This window comes from Alligator mississippiensis, chromosome 4, assembly GCF_030867095.1.
Source record: "Alligator mississippiensis isolate rAllMis1 chromosome 4, rAllMis1, whole genome shotgun sequence".
Taxonomy (NCBI): Eukaryota; Metazoa; Chordata; order Crocodylia; family Alligatoridae; genus Alligator; species Alligator mississippiensis.
The window spans coordinates 184,200,113-184,225,768 of NC_081827.1; the positions used below are offsets into that span (position 1 = coordinate 184,200,113).

Here is a 25,656-nt window from a genome sequence, read left to right on the forward strand (position 1 = left end):
TAAAGTTGGGGGGGTAGGGGGGCACACAGCTGTCAGCACCCATAGTGTCTCTACTTGCCTTGAAGCACCATACAGCAGAAATGATCAGAACCCTTTTGTGCTACTCTGTGCTGCGCGTGTCAGAAAAGACAGGCACTTAGTCCAAGTCTAGGTAGCTTTGAAATCAATCATTCCACTTAAAGCCTCCTAAAACCAACTCTACACTATAGCTGTACTTGATTTTAAAGATCTGGTTAGCCACACAGGTATAAAGCCAATTAGACATTCACCAAAAGTAAATACCTTCCAGTGAAAAGCACGCTCCTATTTCAGTGGAATTTGTGATTGGATTGTACAGGAAGGGCTTAAGAGACCACAGTCAGCCTTTCACTTGACTCCCACTTGCTGTCCCCACCAATCTAAGGTGGGCTCTAGCTCAGTTTTGCTGATCAGCATGAACAGGGTTATTTCCATTTTGTTACAGGCTTGATTATGCTAGAAGTGGAACACTTCCTTGTGCTGTATTCTGAACTTTCATTAGAAACAGTGAAAATAGAGGGCCACTTCCAGGACTAGAGGCTAGAATTAGTACAAGCCGCTGTGTTTCACATTATAAAACAGCAAAGTTACACATCCACAGCAGTCATGAGGAAGCGTGGTAAACCCTCCTCACAGCTCTATTTGAATACTGTAGTTAGCTTAGTTCTAGACCCAAGCCTTCCAAATTTTGCTACTGCTTTTTGTGTGCATCCTTCCCATTTCCCCATCAAAAAAAGCTACTGGAAAAATCTTTGGATCTATGTAAGGGAAGGTTCTCCTCCAAAGCCAAGCTGGCAAGGAGCGTGTTCAGCATTTAACAGTTGCAATTTATTAATCTGAAGCACAGCACAGGAAAGAGAGACCTGCCCATTCTTTTCTATTGCATGAGCTTGATGGCGACTCTTTGCTAGTCTCCAGACTGCAGAACAAGCACAAGCATGCCTTCATTAAAAATAAGACACCCGCCACTAACACAAAGCTCTTTTTTGTTCAAAGCTGCTGGAGCGGGAAAGCAGCAGAAACCTCTCAATGTTTCAGGTTAGCCAATAAAACAGGGTTAGACATCACAAGGCTTTGCATTTGTCCTTTCTGCTGATGTGCATTGTGACTGTGAAAGTTGAACAGGAATTTTACGCTTGGTCAGGGAACATTCTAGTGGGGGAAGGATGGGGGACATAGAAGGGGGTTTTCTTTTCTTTCTTTTTTTTTTTTTTTTTTTGTAATTTGGATGTGGAAGAGGAACGTGTTAGCTAAGGATTTATTTAGAAATCCTTGCATGTTGTATGGTGTTAGGAGGGGATGAAAAGAAGAGGCTGAAAATCACAGCAGTAGTACTTCAGTAACTCTGATAAGCTGCCAACAAGTTCAGGATCCTACTGCCCCAGATACTGTACACACAGATATATACAGTCCCTATTGCAAAGTATTTATAGACTAATTAGACAAAAGGTGAAAACAGCAGCAGGGAGAATGGAAACCCGAAGTCACACATCAGATCAGGAGGCAAAAGAGTCCAGGTGTGCCCCCTAGCTACCAGGCAAGGTATCCTCAGCTGTACCTTTTGCTCAAACACCCAACAGACTCCTACTCCTTCTGCCACTTCTTTGATAGCACTCTATTTTTAAGATATGCATCTTCACTTCACTTGTAAGCATTTTATTTTAGGTAGTGCTTTTAAGGGAAAAGCCTTAGAGCATATCACAAGGAAATCTACAGAAAAAAAAAAAGCTGCAGGCAAGGAAGTGCAGCTAACTAGAAGCGCATTTACATTAATAAGACTTGGGTCTCATCCCAGCCAATAATTCTATACTTTTTATGCTCACATACAAAACTGGGCTGTATACCAGACAGCATGGATAAACAGTGGGTCTAACAGATTTTTTACAGCTCTGAAGTATATATAACCTTATGGAGCATACAAAGTTGTAGAAAATGTGGCAGAGCAGGTAAAGCACAGCCCTCTCTATGTGAGAAGCTCTGGGATGATCTACTCTAGCAGTTAGCGAGTTTTTCTGGTGGTGTGCCAGGATGACCCATCTCGGGTCTGAAGTGGGACACTGCTAGGACTTGGCTGCCACCACTGCCACTTCTCCGTGCCACCACATCCACCTGTCAGCTGGGCCATGGCACAGATGGAGCTCCCCACCACTGAAACATTGAGGAAGTCCTCCAGCACCATGGGCTAGATCCAATAGTTGTGCAAGCCATAGATTGCCAGCCCCAACTGTATTCAGATGTTTACAGTGTATGCAACTCACTAAACACCTCCACAGCAAAAATTAATTTTATATCTTTGAAGCATTTGGATCTCCTCAGAGGGATAAGGCATTTGTGTATAAAGGATCAAGGGCATGCATTGACATATGTGCAGGTCCCCACTCTAAATCATGGCATTTTACCTAAAGGGCCATGAGTTAGAGCATCCCCCCCCCCCCCCCCAACCCAACAGACTTTCGCCTGTAGGGTTGGGGGGTGTGGGGGAGGGAAATTGAGCCTGGCTGCAGGTGAGCAGTGAAAAGAGCAGCCCTTCTCCCCAGCTAAGGAGCTGCCCCTCTGCCCAGCCTGGGCCTGTTACCCCTGCCAGCTCTGGGACTATCAGCAGAAAAGGAGGAGGAAGGGGGAAGCCAGCAGCAGTGACCTGCCCACTGGGGTTTGCTTGGCCTGAACTGGGGGGGCTGGCTAGGGAGGGCCAGAAGCGAGGGGGGTGTCTCTGATCCAGTTCAGGCTGGGCTCCCCTCCAGCTCAGGCTGGGCAAAGCAGGTCACTACTGGTCACTGTTGCTGGCTTCCCACTCCCCACTTCCTTCCTGCTGTCAGCACTGGGGGCAGGGATGAACTGCATCAGCCCAGCCTGAGAGTTAATCTGTCACATGATCAGCTACTTTAAAAGTGCTCTGCAGCCATGCACATTTGTCACAGCTCAGCTGTAGGGCACTTTCAGGGGGCCAATTGCACTGCAAATTTAACTGTCTGCACCCCAAGATAAGGACTCATTTTGTTGAGCTTTTTTCAAACTTCATGGAGGTTACTGTGACAGCTTCAGGATTCAGCAGCTTGTAACTTGCAAGCAGAAGGGAAATGGGGAAGGAAATAGGCTAATACAGCTTAGACTATTAAATCCCATAGAATTATGAAGCGTGAAGAGGAAACCAAAGCAGAAAATAGCATACAGATATTTTAATGACTTAGGTTTACCTTTCATATTGTCTAAATAAAACGATTATCATCAGAAATCACTGCAAGGTCTGTGAGTGTTTGCTTCGTGCGAGGGGTAAAGTAGAAACAAGAGTTCCTGTCAGAACATAACTCTAGGAAAGGGCGAGTTTACACTGCTGGAAATCCAGCACTGATCACATTTCCAGAAGGGTTAATGCTTTATGCCCAGGAGGATTACCCAAGGAAGACTGCTGGAGTCAACCCAGCCCAACAGATGCTCAAGAGCACATGGGTTCAACCATTGCAAAGTTAGTAGGCCGCTATCAGTGGAAACTTCTGCAGGGCTGTATGAACAATGCTGCACATTGGTTTAACACCTTCCAATATAGATTCCACCCTGCATGCAGCTTCCACCAGGATTAATGGTATCACCCCTTACTAATAAAACGTACATCTTGATATTATGTACCAAGATGATAAAGCAGTTCCTTAACCAGTCTTAGATCCTGTACATACTAAAAGTTCAGCTTTCTACATGAGCATAATTCCACTGAGGTCCATGGGACTTGTGTGTGCAAGTAAACAGGAATGAGGCTCCAGAGAAATGGAGTAGTAATTGATGGCATCTCCTTAAAAATAGTCCATTGCTCTTTCTGCTTCTGTTAGGAGCTTGAGGAAGCATGTGTTAGTGATAAAGTACCAAAGAAAGTAAGCATAACATTTCTGTTTAAAAAAGGCTTGTGGATCGCACTGGTGGTATATTCTGCATATTAAAATGTCAGTGACTAACAAAGTGCTGAGGAAAGCATTCAAGATCAAAGCAGTTCATGACTTGAGCTGGTTTTTACAGATTCATCTGCAAGAGTAGAAGCAAAAAGGCAGCAGCTGTGAGGCACAACTTTGTAAAACAGCCCTTCCATAGTCTTCAAAACCAGAAACTGTTTGAGCACTAAGAACTTCACATCTGCACCTTTTCTGGGCTAGGACTTTTCTTTCAAAACCGAGTTAGGGACAGGGAGAGCAGCTGAGTTTTAGAGGGACAAAAAGCTATTGTTCTCACCTAGAATGCCAAGGGAAAGGTGACAGTCCAGCTTTGTGTTGTTGACTCTGTATCCTGTGGCTCTTGCTGAGCTGCAGCTGTTGACTCATGGGAATGCAGATTGACTGAGATGAACAGAATCTTTCACTGATTCACTAAAATGGGGGTAATTCTTTTGTACAGGTGTAAAAGGAGGCAGAGCCCATTTATAGGCAAAATGTCAAAAACCTGCACCTTCTGTGCTGTCATCATCATTAAAACGCAACAAAATCCCTAAAGATAAGTCCTAATTGCTCTAATAACATTAAACTGGCATAGAGTATGTGTAGCTGATGGCATACTCCAATAATCAGGGATTCTTATTCTTGAGTTCTTATAATTGTCAGCATAGCTATTGACTGGTTCAAATTCTTTAAGACACAAAAGACCATTTAAAATTTAGGATAGTGTTATTTCCCCAGTCTAATCAAGTCTCAGGAAGTGTTTGGCCTCTATGACTTCTGCTGATTATCACAGTCTGAGGCACTTGCCATGCCCTATCAGAAATCATCTCTGGCTTTTTTGGAGGACATACCTATTAAACTGATTCCTCTTTAAAACTTGCTGTAGATCATAGCCTCTTTTAGCAATAATTAAATAATTCTTGCAATTCCTCCTACCTCCCATGGAGATGAGGAATGAGATAAGGAGTAGTTGCTGCTTGCAATCTTTGCCATTATAATAGGGTTGCTTATGGAGATGGCTTTTGTAACACTCAGATTGGCAAAATCTAGGGAAGACTTTATTATAACCAGCAGAAAAGGCCTTTTGCTGCTGTAGTTTATCTTGCTTGGGGAACCAATACAAGTTGACAGTACTGGTGAGAGAACGCTAACAGGAGGAGACTTGGCAAGTACAGCTATAAATGACAAACCTTCTGTAATATTGGCTGGAACCAAATTGTTAGACTGGGACTTGGGAAATCTGGTTTTGGATCTACAGATCTTGGGGAAAGGCCCCCAGGTCTCATATATTAGGAATAAATTGTTTGCCTGCCTGTCTAGAAACACTGCACATTTCAAAAAAGTTACTATAAAGGGTGTTTGTTTTTAGGTTTATATTTTTGAAAGGTACTGACACCTATGACTGACACCATATCTGCAGTGCAGTTTGAGGCTGTGATTACAGCTCGTGCAGGCATGCCTGAGCTGGCTTATAATGAGCTAGCTTGGATAACAATAGCAGCATGGCTCCGCTAGCACAGTCATAGGCTAATTGCCTGAGTATTGACCAGCAGTTGTAGGTGGATTTAACAATCTGCACTGAACTCTGTACTGCTTCACCTGATTTCAGTGCAGCTGCTTATCAGTAAGGGCTGTGTTCAATACCTGTGAAAGTTAGACCTTGCATGTACACAAATACTGGAGTCCTGATGTTGGTTGTGTGCTTTCAGGCTACACTGTAATTCAAGTATCTGAGGACAACATTAGGTGGTCTTTCACAAGATCTCTTCTCTTCCCAACCTCTTAACTCTGAAGTTGTCCTCTGACAGAAAAAAGGGATTTTTTCTTATGCAACCAGCCACATTCCCTCATTTCTTGAGCTTTGTAAAGGTGGCAGCAATCTTTTAGATGTGGCTCATAAAAGTTTGAAAGGAAAAAATCAGTCAAGCATTTGTCATAACCATAAAGATGAATCACTACCAGAAACATTCAGAAGGGGATAGGACATTCATATATTGAATTTGCTTGACTGCACTAGGCAGCTTCATTTCCAGGTTCACAGACTTGGCAGAAGAATGCAAAGTGTGGAATAAAACACCGAAAAGTTACAAAAGCGACTGAACAAGTAACCACAAATCCAGCCAGATGGTGCAGTCACTCTGGGCTATGCAGTTGTCATCATAAATCACACTTCTGTATCAATCATGCTTTAAATGGTGCCATCATAAATATGTGCATTTAATTTATACCTTGTATGTAATATTTCATGCATAGAAGGCCACGTGATGAGTCCACTGTACTTGTTTTTAGTAAAAAAAGGTTGATACTGGTTTGTGGGTTTGTGTATGAAATCAACAGCTTGGAACAGGAGACTGGACAAAGTGAGAGATGTTCACAGTGGTCTCATCCTGTTAAAACAGAACCTTAGATGCTGCTCTAAAGCCCACTGAAGTCGGTGGAAAGACTCCTGTTTATTTAAATGTCCTTTAGATCAGAGCCTGGGAACATGCTTGTATTATTAACAAGGACAAAGGGAGGAATGCTTCCTGCTGTTTAAAGGATCTTTTAGATCGGGTCTAGACCAGAGGTTCTCAAACTTTTTCTTATTGCGTACCCCCTTTCAGATTTATCAGCTGCCTTCATACCCCCACCAGCATACTTTTTATATTTTAACCCCTTAATTACTAATTATTATAATGAAAATTAAATCCATCATTACACAATTTCTCTTGCGTACCCCCCCAAAGATGTCTTGTGTACTCCCAGGCTTATGTGTACCATAGTTTGGGAACCTCTGATCTAGGCAAAATGTGTCACAAGGGATGCGACTGCACTGTGAACTGATTTAGTGGGGACGGACCTAAGAGGTTCCTAGCACAGTGGCAATGCCTTGGAGTCCCAAATGAGTTAGTCACACCAGACATGTCAAGGGAAGAGGGAGGCAAACTACTTGCACCTCTAGTCTCCCCATCACATATATGTCATATATCCTACACCTCTAGAGACTTTCCATCCCACACTAATATAGTTATAAAAGACTGAGAAACCTAAGAAATGTAGATATTCAACTGCTATGATTTAAGAAAGGAGAAAGTGGTCAACTCACATTTACCCCTATAATTCAATGCAAAACAATATATTTGACCCTTTGGCCCTGAGGATTTAAAATGTTGTCACCTGACTTCAGAATCTCAGCTCACTTTCTTGCTTCATACTTGTTCCAGCCCTCCCAGGTTTGAGAACTTACACAGTATCATTACATCCAGGGTTACCTGAGGCAGTGCTGTGGTCTCGAGTTTGGAGCTGGCCTCTAAGTAAATTTGGGAACCCTGAACAAACCCACTCATTCAAATGGGCCAGGCAATCTGAACATGATTCTAAAACTTAAATAGTTAACATAACTTCCATGCTGATCATAAGCTCAACTATTAAATTAATGTTGTGCTAATTGTAAACTCTGCCACAAGGGAAGTTCAGTGTAGTACTGCGGTGTGTTTAATAGACATGAGACTGCTCATTTTCATTCTAATAATAAGTGCTGCTGCATAAAAATGAAGAAGGTCCTTACACGTCTTCTGTCTACCCAACACTGAATAACAAATTACTATGACTATTTGCATAGTTAATACCTACATGCCACAGTTCAGATCAAGCGTCCACAGTATTTGTACTATGCGTAGTATAAATGATATCACGTTTCTGCCTTAATATAAATGATGCCAAGAATTTATAATCTAGAATTTATAAACATAGGGAAGCAGTAGGGGAAGTATTTTATCTCTTTGCACAGATTAGCAACTGAGACACAGAATCTGAATGATCTTCCGAGGTCATACGATTCCTGTGATGAAAGGGAACCTAGATCTCCTGTGCCCCAGGCCACTGCCATTCCCTTATTTTGACTAATGGCAGTTGAAAGCAGATTGCCTGTAACCAACCCTACCTGGGCCTTAGGTCTTAATGCCGTGCTTCAGTAAGCAAAAAAACCCAGTCATAGTAAGGGGAGTAGGGAACCAGAGCACAGGTAAGAGAGCCCTAAGCATTCCATTGCAACACCAACCTTTGCAAATGAAAATTCTGGCTCCTACATGCCCCAAATGAGCTCACAACTAGGCTGTGAGACGCTGTAGTACGAGGAGGATGAGAAATCCTTCTTTAAAGCAACATGAGGGGTTCTGGTACTTGGAGCACTCTGTTTCTAGAAGCTGATTCACTTGAGGTTTACACAAAAATAGGGAGTGGGTAGGCTCATTATGGCTTTCTGACAAATTGCCAAGTTATCCAACTCCTAGTTGAAATCAGAGTCTATTTTTGGCAAAGCGTTGTACAAACAGCCAGGAGAGATCAAAGGGTGTCCCCAAACCATTTCATTCCTGCATGACACTATCAATATGTAAACCACAGGTGACAGAGTACTTGGGTACAATGGTAAAGGTAAACTACCGTAAACCAGTTTAATGGACCCGCAGATCTATGAAACTGTTTTGTCTGTACTAAAGGGAACTTCTAGGGCTCTTCTGTTGTAGGGATTCACGTCGGGGACTGTTATTCACAAGGAATTGAATGAGTTTGACCTTAAGGCAAAGTTACAGAGGAAGATGACTCATTTTGCAATGTTCCCCTTCAAAGGTGTACCTGTTACTTTTGCTGGTATAGTCAAAGGAGTGTTTCTCCAAAGCAAACATGTCTCCTTGAGTAATTCTTCAATTGAATGAGAAGATAAGAGTGACCAGATAACAGATATACAAGTCAAGACATCCTTGGGAAGAAAATTTGGGGGAATGAACTTCTAACTGACAAGTTCAGCAAACAAACTAAAGGCAAGACATTGCCATATAAATTTGGGCATGCTACCCCATCTCTCTGAAAGGATACCTAGCAGTAATGGCTGTCACCAGTACATTTTTTGAAGACCCAATAGACAAAATGTAAGTCGCACAGGGCAGAACTGTCTGACTCTAGTGCCTGGCACAGTGGGGTTCCTTGGCAGAACAGATAATAAATAGCTTGTTGCTAGGATAACTTTTAATGTCCTACTGCTAGGAGTTTCCATTCTTGGCACGCTTGGAATGCCAAAGCAGTCTGAGGAAAGAGCTATCAGAAAACTTGATAATTATATTTTATGGCTGATAATTGCCAAGGCCAGCCTACCATTTAGGCATAGCTCCAAATAGGACTGCAAGTTCCTCTTTTCCCTGATCCTCCCCTCATCTTCAAATCAGCCTCCTGTCTGCTTTTTCTTTCCTGTTCTGCTGAACACAGTAATGTTCTCAAGCACCTGCTGCATGAAGTTCAATTTTCCACCATCCTAGTATGTCCATACAGGAAAACTTTTTAGCATTTAACACTTTTCAGGAGAGAGACAAAGAAGTTATGTTAGCCATTCCGAGGCATTTGTACGTGGTGTGTACTAGTAAACCCACTGAGCAAACTTCAACATGTTCAACGTTAACTGGTAAGCTACAGGGTAGAATGCACCTGTTTGGGAGGTGAACTCTACATGGAGGAGTACATAAAGAAGGGAAAATAGTTGAACTTTCCTAATTAGCACACTCCAGCCAGCTTCCATGTCTGGTGTATTCAGTGTCCACGCTTCAAAATGGCAGCAGGAGCACTTTAACTAAAGCTAGTCAATTGTGCAGCATGGGACGCTGAATACACAAGACACTGCAGAATGTAGTCTTTGGGCCCCATGGCATCAGCTTCTGCAACAAATTATCCTCTAAAAATTTGAGCTCATCTAACCATATCTTTACTCTGACAGCCTACTATGAAACACCCAAGTGCAACATTTCACACTGTCATTTTTATTTTTTATCTTACAACATATGCTTTACCACGTTACTGATCAACCTTTCTTCTACTTAGTGACTGTTGCACTACAAGCTGCTATTTGTTCAACAATTCTTTAGCATAGAGCAGGATTTCAGGTAACTTTGCATATGCCAACAGTAGCCAGCACCTTGTCTCCACTAGTTTGGAAGGTAAATAAATTCTAAACCAAAGTCAGCCCTGGCAAAAGTGGAAACATGGGCGAGAGAATTCCATAGACCTGCTTCCATTTGGACCACAGCTGAATTTAACTTTGGCATTTACCAACCAAGTGAATAAAGCTTTCTATGTTATAAGTCAATAGTATTGTTTCATCTCTGCTCTCCCTTTCCCTCATGAGAAGTCTACACTCTCCCCACTCCCCGTAAGAGAGATTTACATTTCCTACCATGTCTTGCGAAAAAAGGAAAGAAGCTACTTTCTACCGAAGCAGTTGTCCTGTCAGATGCCTTTGTTCCCCCTTGGTGTCAGTTGGAAGTAGTTCTAATGCAGGCAGTGGAGTTACACTGGTCTAAAGAGGAAGATGGGAAGTCCATGTTTTGCTAATATGGACACACTACTTGATGGACTATGGCGATGCTTCCATCAACCCAGACCACTTCAGAACAAGGAGCACTGAGGAAACATTGTCAGTAAACAAACAGTGCTGACAGAGCCCATTAACAAGCACCACTGGAAAGAAAGACCCTTCATATGAAACAAATGGGAATACTACCCATTAGGGGGACTACAGCTGCAAAGTTAATCTCCTAGGGAAACTGCAGCACAGGGCTAGGGACAGAAGTTACACATGAACCGGTTTAAGTGATCAGAAACTGGTTTAAATCTGTAACAGAACATAAATTCAGTGCACATAAACCAGTTTCAAAATGGCTGAAACTGGTTTAAAATAAATCTGATACTACATTCAACCAGGTTTAACTGATTTGGTCAAACTGGTTTATGGAACTTCTGTCCCAGACCCCTTCCTGGTTTAAGTTAAATTAAAGTCCTCCAGCATCCCAGCATGCTTTTCAGTCTGGGCTGGGCTGTGCTGTCTGCTCTAGAGAGCAGGGCTGGCCCCACCCCTCTCCTCCCTAGCCAGACCCTCTGCATGGCTTCCCCCTGCCCCACCCTCCCCTTGCTCCCTGCTCAACCAGGGATCCACCCCCCCACAGCAAGGACCCCAGTCAGCATTTGGCCATACCACCCGCATGTTAGATAATGCTGATAGACAATCTGAGTGCTGTCAGTTTGTTGCAGATAGTATGAAGAAGCAGAGAAAGGCAGACTGAAAAGTTCAGTATCATCAACAGATGCATGCAGTCTACACAAGCAGCACCCGCTTTGCCTCAGAGTGCTAGCTGGGGTCCAAGATCCAGCAATACTTCCCACCCCTTGAGCAGCAAGAGGGGGAAAAGCCTGGCAGGGGCTGCTTCCCCTTCCCCCTCCAGGCATGCCCTGGCTGGGGACTGTGCAGGCCAGGGTAGGGGTTTAAACTCCTTCCTAATCATAGCATCCTGCCAGGGCCTGGCCATGCCCCACTCATGTCAGCATGGTGGAAGGGAAGGAATGGCTCGCTCTAGTGCCTCCCCAACTTCCACCTTGAGCCACTACAGGCATGTGCCTGCATTACCTGATTCAAAATTGATTGTCTATCCACTTGCAAATCAGTTCAATCTCTGAAGGTTAGACTAACCTGAGAAGATTGAATCAATTCAGGTTCAGGCTTTTTGAATGTCTGTCCCTATAGTGACATACAGAATATCTAATAGCAATCAGCACTATGAATAATTCAGTGCATACCAAAACTGCCTCAGTTGGGAGACAGACAGAACCTCATTCACTGCTCTGGGATATTTTTCTCTGAATCATCCAATCCTCCAGAAAACTGGAAGGTTGTGATTTTTTATGTAAAACTTTAAGCACCCTCTTCCCCCAATTACTTTTGAATTATGATCTTTATGGAAGCAAATAGCATACACACTTGGCCTAAACTAGAGGACAATGAAGTCTATCTAGCATTATTTAATCTGACTCTTTGAATAAGAAATAGGAGCAGACATTAAGAAACTGAAAACCAATGATCTGTTTTCTAATGTTGGACTAGGCTCCTGAGGAAAGTGGTGGGAGTCCCATCATTTGAACACTACTAATTTGACCAAATATATACACCTGTATTGGGCTTATGTGCAGACAAGATAGCCTGTTACCAAAGGGGTTTTGTTTGTGGTTAGTTTTTCTTCTTCTAGATATAGACATTTGCTAGACTATTGAGTTAAGATTCCATCTGCAAAACACTGTGGACAAGTTTTTTTTAGGACTCATAGGATGATCCCTGCAAGTCCCTGTGAAGACTGCAATTGGATATTCAACATATCATTTTTCTGTGCTTCAATCTGCCTATGAACCCCAGAGTGGTGAGGGAGGATGTGCTTATGTAATATACAGAGATGCCTCCAAACTTCTTTTGCATCATGAATCTTTCCTACCTTTGTTTCATAAGCAGTATGTTAAACAGCTAATGAAGAACAGCTTTGTGTAGTCAAGAAGCATATTTCCTCACAATCTATTTATCCCTGACTATCCCCTACTACATATTATTATTGCCACTCAATGTGTACAATGGAAGGGTGCTTGATTTTGGTGTAATAAAATCCTGAAGAGCAGAATTGAGGTCTGGCTCAACTCTGGGACATCATTTTCATGGGAGGGAAAGTTACACTCAAAGACTAGAGGAGGGCTCCACAATCAGAAACTGACTGATTTTGCCATTGAGGGACAGAATTGTGGTCCGTGTTTATAGACTTTGAGTCCAGATATTTTAAACAAATCACCAATGATACCAAAACACACAAGCTAAGGAAACACCTTCTGTAGACATCATCTTGTCCTATATATTGCCCATAAACACTTGAGGCAATAATCTGCCAGCATTTCATTGAGTTAGGAAGACAGAAACAGAATGCTAGGTTTTGTTGCATGGAATGAAGACAAGGACAGTGGCTAGAGTAGCGATCGAGGTACCTCAAAAATAGAGGACAGTTGCATTTAGTGCAATCCCCACCACTATGAACGCTGCATGCCTCCCAAAGCTTTAGGGGCACAGTGAGCTTGCGCAGGTGGCGGCAGCGCTGGGGGCATGGTGGTGCCGAGCAGGGAGCTCCTGCAGGTAGCCACAGTGTTGTCGGCAGCGGGGGCAGGGGGAGGGTGCTGAGCAATGAAAAATAGAGGACATAAAGGCATCCAGTTTCATATCAATAGAGAGGACAGAGGACCAGGAAACTGGACAGTCCTCTATAAAACCAGATGAATAGCCACCCTAACAGTGGCAAATATTTTGGCTGCTGTTAGAGAACAAGGACTTTCCTGTGGTAATGAAGGGACTTTGGAGGGTAGAACAAATGCAGAATGAAGTAAATTAGCATAGCTTAAGAAAATGTATTCACAACCAGACACTGAAAAGGGACCTGATAGCATAGCTTCCAACAACATCCCACAGTACAGCCAGCTTTACTAATTATGCTGGACATTTGGAGCAGAATGGATTTGACTCTGGTTTTAAACTACAGAGGGTAAAAGCAAAAGCTCATTCTATTATCAATGCAGGTTGACTGGTTCTTAAAGAATGAAGCTTTAAAAAAAAAAAGACACAACCCCACTGAGTTTAACTGGACTGTACCAATGCAGAGGTGGACAGAATCTGAGTTGATACAAATATTATGTTAAATATGATCTTTAAATGCCAAGAAAAGTCAATTTGCACAGGTCCAGAAAACAGTATCTAAAGGTTTGAGCAATAGTCTGCAACTGATGGCACATGGGAAACCTGATACCTGCAATGCCTTCCAGCATGGCTTACAGGTCTATAATTGTCCATGGGCAGTAGCATAACGTGGGGTGGGCAAGCGGGCACATGAGCTGGGTGGTGCCTAGGGGAGGGGCTACAGAAAGACGGCAGGGGGGCACCTCACCACCACACTACTGCTTACTTCAATACTGCCTGCCTCACTGTGCCATCACTTTCCAGGTCCAGGAATCAGCCAGTGTAGGTAGTAGGTATCACAGGGCATACAGGGCTTTGGGAACTGCAGTTTTGTAGAGCGACAGTGGATTTGCTGCTTCTGAGGAGAGCAGGAGAGAAGCAACCCTCATTTTTTGCCACTGATATCAGCAATTTTTTTTTTGCTCTTTGGTGATGGTCTTCAGCAGCAAACAAATGGGGTGAGTTTCCTTCCTGGCAGCCATGAATTCTACTGCAGAACTACAGTCCAGACAAGGACCCTCCTCTCTGCTTGCTTCTGTTCTTGCAAGCCAGAAGGTAGGAAGAATGGAGATGGTGAGATACCACTTCCCTAGGCACATTTTTTCCAAGATACATTTCTATCCATGGGCCAATGAAGACTGTAGGAGAAGATAATTCCTTTGCCACAGACTTTCTGGCTAAACCTTCAAAGACATAGCCCCTCATCATTCCTTTGATCTATTTTTAAAATGGGAATAAAATAGCTAGTTTTTTTTCAACCCCAGAGATAATGGTATAGGTAGGTGCAAATCAATGCGCAAACAAGCCTACCATAAAGAAAGTAGCTGAAATGACAAAATCTTACAGGGTTTTTTTAGTGTCTTTTGATTGCAACTTACAGGCTAGGTACGGACACTCAAAAAGTCCAAGGTGGAATCAATTTAAGTTACAGTATATGGTTTTCTGCAAGCAGCATAGTTTCGACTGATACCATGTTTTTGCACAGCTCTATGCCAGCCCTATGGAAATGAGTGGCCTTGATGCCCATCCATGTGAGTCACCACATTCCTCATCATACTAGCCCATTTTTCTTTCTGACAGTCATCGGGGTTGACAATAGCCAAGTGGCTGCTTGCTACATACCTGTTGTGAACTAATGTAGAAATAGACTGTAAAACATCAATCCAGAGTTAACTGAGAAGATAAGGTGGAGAGCAAAGAAAGGTATCAATGTTGTGTCCATGAGTATCAGTTACTAGAATCTGCCTTGTCTTGTAGTAGTAAAAGTAAATGTTTTATCTGCTTTCTGGCTTCTACAGTCCTTTGCAGTGGTCCATGGTAAAGCCTGTCTAGTCCACGCAGAGACCCCCAGACTGAAAGCAGTCTGCCTGTTGCTCTGATAGCTAAAGCTACGCATAACAGAATCAGGTGGAGAACCCACTGGAAGTAGGTGCTGATGGCAATGGCATCATGGTTTGTGCATAAGACTTAGAAACTTTCAGTTGGGCAGACCCCCACTCCCAACTCCTATTTTTTTTAAAATTGACTATCACACTTCTGTCTTCTTGTAGAACGTGCCACAGTACTGGATTGGGACTTGAGAGATTGTGGTGGTTAATTTCTAGGGTTTGCTATATGGAGTAAGATCCATCTTTACCCCATTTATCCCCACCTTTTAATGACAAAGGTACAAGTTCCTACTTTGAAGGGGAAATTCACTGCTAGGCTTTAGCATGGTAGTATTGAAAAAATATTAAAATAACCATTCTGTGAGGTCTAGCATCACCTGCTAAAGTGTTAGACAAGCTGATACAGTCAGAACTACTGTAAATAAACAGAGATACATCAGACAATGCTGCATTGCAGTTTCCCTGGAGAATACAAGCCATTAATGGCTAGGTTGAAAACAAAGTCACTGTATCTACTGTGCCATTTTATGACCTCCCTCATTTAGTAATCAACAGAAGCCACGCTACACTAAAAAAGGCTTTTGATGTAGCACCCTTCTGTTCACCACTCTGTCAAGTGGGATTGGCTCTGGTTTGCTGGACGTATAAAGATGTTAACTACAAGATCAACTTCATGTGGACAAAAAACTGTGGGTCAGAACTCTGCAAATCTGACTATTTCCTAGCTTTGCCAACACTTTCTTTTATGGACTACAGCAGGTCCCTCCATTTACACACTGACAAAATTTTCCCCATGTGTATATCTCCCACTACCACCTCTGCTCTCCAAGCTGTCTATTTAGACAACAGGCTCCTTGGGGCAAAGATTCTTTCACTATATGTGTGTGTATAGAGCACATTGTACAGTGTGACCTTGATCTCAGAGCCAGCAGGTGCTACTATAATAAGAGTAAACCACGAAGTGTGTGTGTTGAGTTAAGACATTACAGTTCACATTTCACAGCAGAAATACCTGAATTGGCACTTCATCCCTGATGTAGACTTCCTTGTCTTCTCTGAAACTTTGTATGTTGTTGACTGATTGTGTAGTAGGCTTGAAGATTTCTTCATTGGGCAGTGTTAGGACTACTCTTGGCCAAGTATTTCAGAAGTTACTACAATACAAAATGGAGAATAATCAATATGGGAAAGCTTCTGTAATAGGAATTAAATACTAGAACATGTAGACAGCTTAAAATACACAATTGTGTAGAGATACCCATGCTAGGTTGGTTCCCTAAATCAGGACACTAGCATTAGCATATAATCTAAGTGAGTTAACTCTATTCCCCATCAGATGGTTTTCCCAGATCTATGTCTATTTGCCTGTATTGTGCAGAGATACCAGTTCATTCAAACACATGGGTATGTTCCCATAACTCTTTTGTGCCTATAGACATACCCTTTGGGTCCTCCTCTGCAACTGTAAATGAAGCATGCAAAAAACCCATCTACATTGGATCAAACTACATTGGAACAGTAGCAGCAGTTGACCCATGCAACACCAAAATATTGTGGTTAAAAGAAGAAAAGGCCTGGTCTAAGCTGAGCTTTACTAAACACAGCTATCTCAAGAGAGGGGAAAGGGATATCACACTCCTAAGTGACATAGTTATGTCAGCAAAAGCCCTACAGTTGATCCTGATGATAAGCAGAATCCCTCTCACTTATTTGACAAATTATTTTAAGCAACATAGCTGAAAGAACACTTGCTATTATAAAGGAAGGAAGTCTACCTGATCTACACATCAACTCAGCACAACTCACAAAGACACTCTCATGGACCCAGAGGGATAGCGTTCAATCTCCAGCTCCCACTGTGCAAAAAATGAAATGTATTTCCTACCTACGGGGACTTTTTACCATCTATACTTTTCCCAGAGCCTGATGAAGGGCCTTTGAGCCTGAAAGCTTGCAGAAAAGGATTTTTTTTTTGTGATGTCTCAGTTGGTCTAATAAAAGGTATCACTTCAGAACCAAGACTTCTAGATTTTTGTATTGCCATTATAAAAGGAACTCACAAAACACCTTTTGTAGACAAGCTTATGAACTTCACTTCATAAATCTACTGGATACAAAAAATCATGGACTCAATATAGGCATTTCATTTATGACACATTACAACCTGCTTGACATCTGATTCACCAGGTACCTGCCTAAATTTACCATTTATACTTTTCTCCCCACCCCCACCTTTTCTCTTCCTAATTTCCAGCTATTTACTTTTTCACAGATGGCCTCTTTTCTACCTTGGAGAACTCAATTACAGTAGAGTCTCCCTTACTTACCTTTGGCATTATTTCCCCATTGTCCCCCACTCCCCACCTGCCTTCCCTACTCTTTGTTTTCCTGATTTCCACCTATTTACATTCTCAATGACATCCTGTCATGCTTTTAGTTTCTATCATTCCTTGGAGATCTCAGAACAGCAGAGACTCCCTATGCCTGAAGAAGGGCACTTGTGCCCTAAAGCTTGCAAAGAACATTTTTTCAACTACTCAGTTGGTCTAATAAAAGATATCACACCTACCCAAAGAAGCTTACCTGCCTATGCCATTATAAACTGCATTTCTATAATGGGTCGCTAATAGAATTCTACCAGAAAACTCTATGGAAAGTTGTTGGGGTTTTTATCTGAATAGTTGTGCCAATAAAATTGAAAGCACACCTAACTAATGTAGGCATGCTAGTAAAAGGAAGTTTACTAGAGATCTAAATATAGATCACAGGGGAGGACTTCAAAATGTGTCAGTCTCATCACTGACATTTTCTAAAATGTCCCAAAGCAAAAAGGCAACAATTAGATGCCTGCTGGCCACTGCCACAAAGACTAAGCATGTCAAAGCTGAAGATAACTTTAAAAAACTTGAAGTAGGCTAACATAGTAGCCCTTCATCTCAGTTCGAGTCTAATGCCCAGTAAACCTGGAGGCAGTTTACTATTTCTTGGCAAGACACTGCAGTGTTCAAACACCCTAAGCATCCCCTTTCCAGAAAAATACTGTTAGTTGACACCACTGTTGTCATTCACAACCATGACAAATAATAGTTTGGCACTTTCAAGGACAGGGAAGGTAACATGTTAAGAAGGTAGTGTAGGGAAATTTGCTCATGTGGCAGTGTGAGCACCATCATTCACAAGTTCACTTTTTAGAGTTGTCAGTACAGTACAGCAAAATGCAAACCTGGCATTGAATTGTGAATGCACATAATGAATGTGTAATACTACTCAGAGGACAACTACGTGCAGGCATCTTTGTATAAGGACAGTCATTCAACCTGAGTTATGGCAAAGGTCTTTTGAGTGGTTGAACATGGAGCATCTTTGTACTTTTCCAGATACAGAGATTTTCAGAAAAACAGAAGCAACTAGTGGCACTACTTCTATCCACAGAGAACAGTTACTAATGTGCTTCAGCAACCTAGCTTCATCCAAAGAGAACTGAACAACTTCTGAAAGGTGCTGGCAGAATCTGGGTATCCAGTTCAGTTGTTTGCACACACAAACCAATCCTTGAAAAGATATGGTCACAAATGAGACACAGGCAAAACACCTCCTCCTAGACCTAGAACATCAGCACTAACACCCAGAAAGCAAGTACAGCATGAATTGACTAGGCAAAGTGATTAAGAGGTACAAACTCTCCTGCAGAACAACCTGCATTACAAAACATGACATTTCTTCAGAGGCTGTACATTTCTCAGCCATCAAGGATAAACATGACAAGCGATACAATGGCTCCCACCACAATGCTATTTGATCCTAAGGCAATAGCTATAGCCCAATCAAGCCATGATTTCAGTATGTGTGGCACTGTACAACACTGAACAAATTAAAGCACCTACTTCAAGAGATTATTGCTTTTAGTATCTGTAGAGTTATTGGTACGGTTGGCTAAAAAGCTTATATCCCTCAATTTATTGTTGATTAAGATAAAAGTTGGGCACAGGCAGGCTTTAAAGTATAAATAGTTTTCTCTTGAGTGATGGGTCCCTGCAGTAACTAAACAGCCACACACTCACTGATTTATATAATCAAAAGAATGCACTACCCCTGGCACTTAAGGCTTAAAAATACTGTTTAATTTTCAAAATGGCTAATGCCTGAATCTTACTTATTTCTTTAGTCTTTGTTTCTTTAGTCGGACTGCGCCCCCTCCCCCCCTTTTTTTTTTGAAAGAAGTTTCATTTCACAGGTAACTTTTGTTTTTTAAGTTTAATTCTGTTTCTAACCAGACTCTGTCTGTTTCCCTCTGACTTTTTGTAATTATACAACTCAGGAAGTCTTTTGAGTAAGTCTGGGCTAAACAGCTTGTGGCATTACACAGATGATATTAATGTTAAAAGATAGCCAGGTTCCCTTATGAATAAAGAAAATGCAAGGGACTCTAAAAAATAAAAGCAACGGCACTGATTCCAAAATGGATCTTTGTGCAGCCATATGGTCCCCAGAGTATTTTGCATCTGTTTCCCTCATGATTTGTCTGTAATAACATTTTCTTTTGAAGGCTGTGCAATGAAAGGAGATAATTGCTTCAAAGCAGCCAAAACTATGCAGTTTGAATATTCAAATCCATAAAACTTTAAGTTTGGCAAATAAAATATTCTACTTGAGAGAAGCTAGAAAAGCTCAAGATGCAAAATTTGACTGACTAGAACACTTCAGCCTGATGGGGATTTTAAATATGTATATGTTTAAGTCTGCTACCCCCATAGCTTTACAACTCAGAATGCAAAATTGATTCTGTGGGTATTCTTTTTATTTTTTTAAAGAAAGGATGTGATTCTCCAGTCCCAGCAAGTGGTGCTCTGGACAAGATCTGACGAAAGGGAGGGGGAGCAGAGAGTGGTAGTAGAGAAAGGAGGTAGAGGATTCAGGATGGTTTTCAAATTTGTTCTTAGCCAACAAAGTAACCTTGGATTTTTGGGCTCCAGTATGTGGTGCAAGCTCTGGCAGCTCCTAACAGGAAGAATATCTGTCTCCTGGTATATATCTATGCCAAGGGCAAACAGAAAAGTCACTCCAGCTGTATCTAATGAAAGACTTGCCCCAGGGCTGACATCTTCAAGTTGCTGGGGAAGCTGGGTCAGGAATTTAGGAGGATTTTTAAAAAGTGACAAAAGATACTATTGGCAGGTGTCATGAAGAGAGTGGATATATGACTGGACATCCTGTAATCTAATATGGTTTACTCAGAATACAAAAACCTGCAAGCCCCAACTTAAGTACCTCTGATCCCAGGTTCTCTCACTAATTGGTATTTTATTATACTTACACACCACTAGCAGCCCCTAAATAAAATGATTCTATCTAGCAATTGAGTAAAAGCCAAATCTTTAGGCCTGAAATGACATTTTGTTCTCTTCTGGGCTGGACTATGCAGGACAACTTAATTTTCTTTTACAGATGATTTACTGTAACATTGCAATTTGTGCTAAATCATTTAATAGAGCTTAAGGCTGAATTCCACATCCATTTAGTTTGACAGCAGATGGGAAGATGGAACAATTCATCCCGTCTGGAGTGCTGAGTCAGTATTTATTCCCCTCTGTGGTTTATCCTTGCAAGTCCGGTCCAGTAAAATGGAGATTTTGTGCCCAAAATACGTATGTCCATGTGAAGACTAATTGAATTATCTTCTTCAAGAGATATTAATTTGTGGAGTTATAAAAAGCATTGAGCAATTGGACTGGATTCAAACCTGCAATCCTTTCACAGACTAAACTCCCATCTAGGGTCAAAGATAGTCGCCAAGCATCAGGCTTCTTGCTGACGATGGCAAACTATGCAAACTGTTAACTATGGTTTTGGTTGCACTCAGATTCTCTGGTTCAATGAATATTTAGTCAGTCCATGCAAAATGGAAAAACTTTTACAGGAAGGACTGAAAATGAGGACATTTTCTATTCCACCCTCCACTTCCCTGACATCATGTAGCCAAGGAGTTAAGACACTACACAGGAAGAAGGGAAGGAAATTGAACGCGGGTCTCCCATGGGTACGGCTAGGGCACCAATCACTGGGCTACAGAATAAAGAGGAGCATCACTTTGTCTGTTGGCTATGTCTTTGAAAAAAAGAGTAACCCATTCATTCATTATTTTTTAAAAGCAATAGTTTAGGTGCTTAACAAGGGTTCTTTTCTGATATCTTTTATTGAACTAACGGTACAGCTGGAAGAAAAGTGACAAGCTTTTGGGCACAAACTACATTGGCCCTTTGCATGAAGGAAGGCAAGCTCTCTGCAGCCCAGATTAAGATAGCCAGATCCCAGAAGGAGCGGGATTTAAGCCACATCTCTGTTCTTAGCATTTCCTTAATGGGAAATGTGGAGAGCTCCCCAGTGAGTGCACTGCTTGTTGTGACCCCCTTCTTAGGCATTTAATGCCACTCCTGTACTGAACTGGAAACACAGGTACCTAACTTGGCAGCTTTGAATTCTATTAAGTAGACAGTAGGGTTGTGTGAGATTTTGCCAGCTGTTTCATTGTGACACTGTTTCACCTCGTTTTGAGCTCAAAACAGCGAAATAGAAATGAAACAAAGGTCTTGAAACAGCCTTGAAACGAAGCAAGGGAAGTCGAAATGGTTCAAAATGTTTTGAGTTTTGAAGCTGAAGCTGGGTCTGCCTGCAGGGAAACAGAAATTAAAGAGTGGGAGGGGGAAGAGGAGAGAAGGACACAGTGAAGGCACACCTTAACACATGCTGGAGAAAAAGCTCCTGCAGGAGTGGAAAGAAAGGCTCTGTCACAGTTTGGCTGCCTGAGATGCTGCTGGTGCTACTGTGCTAGTGTTCACTAAGTTATTATTAGCCAGAAGTCTTCATGATCACTGCAGCCTGGCTGCACAACCTGCCAGGGTGGGAAGAGGAAGCTGGTGTGAAGGGGATCATCCAAGATGACCACTGATTGGCTGAGGGCTGCCTGAGCACAGCCCTGCCCCTCTCTACCAATCGGCAGTGAAGGGTGGGAATGCATGACGGACAGCCCTCCTGGCCAATCAGCAGTAAGGGGTGGAGCCACAAGGCCCCCTCACTCAGCGGAATGGGGGGAGGGGTTCAACCATGATAATTTTATGAAAAATGGTGGCCAGCCCCGTGACTGCCTCTCAATTTTGGTAGGTCCCTCAAATTCTTCTCGTTCACATATGCCTGTATTTGCTGAACCCAGTGATCACTACATGTTATCATAAGTGGTGAATGAGAAAGACCTTGAAAATTTTTTATTTCATAACTGAAGAAGTTGAAAACTGAGGGCAAGTGGAGCAACATAGCCACATGGAAGGACAAGGGCCTCTAAGTGATGTCTAAGTAAAAGGGCAGTTGGTCATGGAAGTTTTGCAACCTTCACCTGCCCTTCTGATGTCAGGTAATATGGCAGAGAACTGCAGGGCATTCAAAGAAAGGTGTAAGCAGTGCGTAGGAACTACAGAGGCAGGAGAGAAAAAAGACAAACTGAAATCCTCAATTTTCGGCATGTTGTGGTAGAGGAAGCACTGGCTGTTTATAACATTTTTACCTTTGAAAAGGGCCAAAATATGAAATTAAAGTAAAATACAGTGCAAATTTGAGGAGCATTGTATACCAAAAAAGAATGGAAATCTTGAAATAAATTATACCTAAAGATTGGCCAGAGTACAAAAATGACTGCAATGTAGAGGTAACAAATTACTGGAATTTCAGACATGAGCTTTCAGTGGTTGAATGGGTAGTTTTTAAAGGCAGTAAAGATGGTGTTGCTGGGGAGCCTCCAAAAGAAAATGCTGCAGAAGATCTATGGGGGACATTTAGGAATGGTGCAATGTAAAAAGCAAGCACACAAGGTGATGTGTTGGCCCAGGATCAATAACAACATTGGAAACATAACAGAAAACAGTTACACCTGTTTAAAAGTTTGAGCCACGTTAGCAGGCTGAGCTACTACAACCTCATCTGATTCCATCCGGGGCACATGAAAAGTCAGCATTGATTTATTTATTTATGTGGAATTCAAAGACTTATTTAATAGTTATAGGCTATTAGTCCCAGTATGCAGAAGTATGCACTTTGCCCAGTACTACTGGTAAATGTGTGACAAATATGACCTTCAGGTTAGCTTATAAGATATGGGATTCTATGTGAAGCTTTTTGTGCCAGTGGGTTTCAGTTCTCTGGTTCCAAGTTTTAGCAATTTGCTGAGGATTTAGACCATTGGTACAGTACATCATGCTCTAATTATCCCCAGTTGAATGGCCTTGTGGAATGGTCTGTTCAGTCCATAAAAATCCTACTGAAAAAAAAAGGTTTGACAGTGGGGAGACTTTCTGAAAGCATTATTAGCATATCAAAGTACACCTCTTGCAAATGGCTGGTCACCAGCACATCTATTAATAGGTCGACAGATATGTTTCAACCTGCCAATCTGTTCCTAAAAGTTCAGGATAATGACACTCTTAGAGAGACAAAAGAAACTTGGAAACAGAAACTAAAATGGTATTTTGACAGAGAAGCCTGGGAGGTTCCAATATTAAAGTCTGCGGACAGGAAGTGTGAGGAATCACGTTTCAAATGCACAAGGATTGGCATGGTACCATCTAGTGCCTAGTGAATCCATAGTCATACCTAGTCTGAACAGACAAGGGGAACACATTGAAGTGCAATCAAAGGGGCCTATGAGCACCCCCAAAGAACTCAAGACTTAAGAAAAAAGGTGGACATAGACAGTTCTCAACCAAGGGTTTCCTTTCTTGGCACTGGAAATAGAAACAGCACAAGACCAACAATAAACATGGCCCTTGCGTGCCTCAGAAGGTCAGATTTTCTGTTGGTCAGGGAGGAAAGTAAAATCTCCTCAAAAAGCTGCAGAAGAGGGGGAAAGGGAGTGGCAAAGACTCACTCCAGAGTGAAGTGCTAACAATCTCTCCTCTGTGGAAGGGTGTTAGTTAATGTTTGTACTTATTGTTAGGAGCAAGGATGTAGTAAATCTGTAATTTAAAGATGCTCCCTAACAGGAGACTGAGGGAGTTGAGAATTAGGAGATGGTTCCTCCACAAGTAGATAGCTGGTGAGTTCGTGTGTGAGACAGACAGACAAAAGGACTGCAGAGGCTCACCTACTGCTCCATAAGTAAAACTTGCTTTTTAGTTATTTAATTCAGGTACGACCGTTTATTGAACCCAGTGATCAGTGCAGAACCCACCAAGGGATTACTAATAGGGGGAACAATTGTGAATCGGGACAATACCTCTATTCACACTTGACCTGTAGTCAGGTTTAGCTCCTGGGCTTTCAATAAACCTTAGCGGTACTGACAGAGCACACCTCAACCTCAACTTCAACAAGGCCCTCTCTGCCAAGGGGATACAATCTTCCTTTGTTTCCTCCACAGAGTCCTGTATTATGTTATACTTTATGGGGAAAGGGAAGAGCAGGGTGTGAATGTATATATGGACAATATGCCCACAAGCACTCCAGTTTACATCAGTGATTCTCAACCAGGGTGCTGCAAAATACTTTGAAGGGTGACAAAGGAAGTGAGAGGAGATAAGTGAGGTGTAAGGAGATAAGCAGATAAAAGCAGGATCAAGTTCTCCTTTCTTGGCTATTCCTCCATCCCCACTGTCCAACCCCTCTGCAAAAAGGTAAGAATTTAATCAATAAATAATTTTTTGACACGGGATACTACTCAGTTAAAAAAAAAGCTATAAAGGGTGCCTGGAGGCTAACAAGCCTTGAGTCTGAAAAGGTTGAGAACCATTGAGTTACAGGGAAGTAATTTCTCTCTCTTTTGAGTGCTTCTTCAGATCCTCATTCCTGGGTGTGACTCCAAAGCAGTGCCCCACATCTCATGTCTGAAGTTGTGACTCCAACCATCCCAGGCAAACAGCAACTGGAGGACTGCCCAGGTGAATGTGGCATCTGCAGTGTCATAGTGAGGGTATCAGGTTGTTCTATGTAGCAACTTCTCAGTTTTTCTGTAACTGCCGTCTGCAAAGTGAGGCTATAAAGGAAGGAAGGGCATGGTTCAGAGCACAGGTTCACTTTAGCAGTCTCATAATACACTTACATGTAACTTGGTTTTCTAACTGGATAATCTTTGAGCTAATACCATTTCAGATCTCCCTGCTGCAGCTATGAAAAACTGTGGCGATTCATGAAAGGGCTCAATCCTGAGCCAACAGCAAGCCCGAACTGCCTCAGTTGTAGGGTTATGATCACGTAGGCCAGGTAATCCCATCAGGTCCTGTGAATCACCTGGATAACTGGGGCATGGGTGGGAAAATGTATATCAAAGCTCCTGACCATAGGAGATGAAGGGGAGAAAGTGGGGATCAATATTAGCACAGAGTCCAAAGCAGTTGCTAATAGACTGAAGGACAAAGGACAGTGATGGAAAGCTGTGTACCAAAATTTGTAGGAGAAGTAGTAACTCTGTAGCCAAGGTCAACCATCAAAATGGAGGTTCCAAGTAGAAGCTAAATTTGGTCAGTGCTAACATCTGCACCAGATCTAGCAGCATGGGCAAAACTAGTCCTTGAACTTATAAACAGAGCATCATAGGACTGGAAGGACCCTTTTGGGCCACAGACTCCAGTTCTCCATGTTTGAAAAACTTTTTTGTAATGCTCCAAAATTGCCATTTCAAACCCACACACTCAGCTACAATGGGCAACGTCTGAAATATCGTGTATAATCTGTAACATGCCATAAGTTGAAGCAGGGGAGATGAAGGCATTAACGGTATCCAGCTACTTCATAGAAT

General features: G+C 42.2%; 1 long non-coding RNA gene across 6 annotated transcripts in view; it reads right to left on the reverse strand.

Moving 5' to 3' along the window:
* LOC106738353 (uncharacterized) overlaps positions 1-25,656 on the reverse strand; it is a 264,293-nt gene that overhangs the window by 157,338 nt on the left and 81,299 nt on the right. For all 6 annotated transcript variants that reach the window (XR_009462053.1, XR_002091701.2, XR_002091699.2 and 3 more), the window contains exon 2: positions 15,892-16,033. This is a non-coding gene — a long non-coding RNA (uncharacterized LOC106738353). The remainder of the gene's footprint in view (positions 1-15,891; positions 16,034-25,656) is intronic.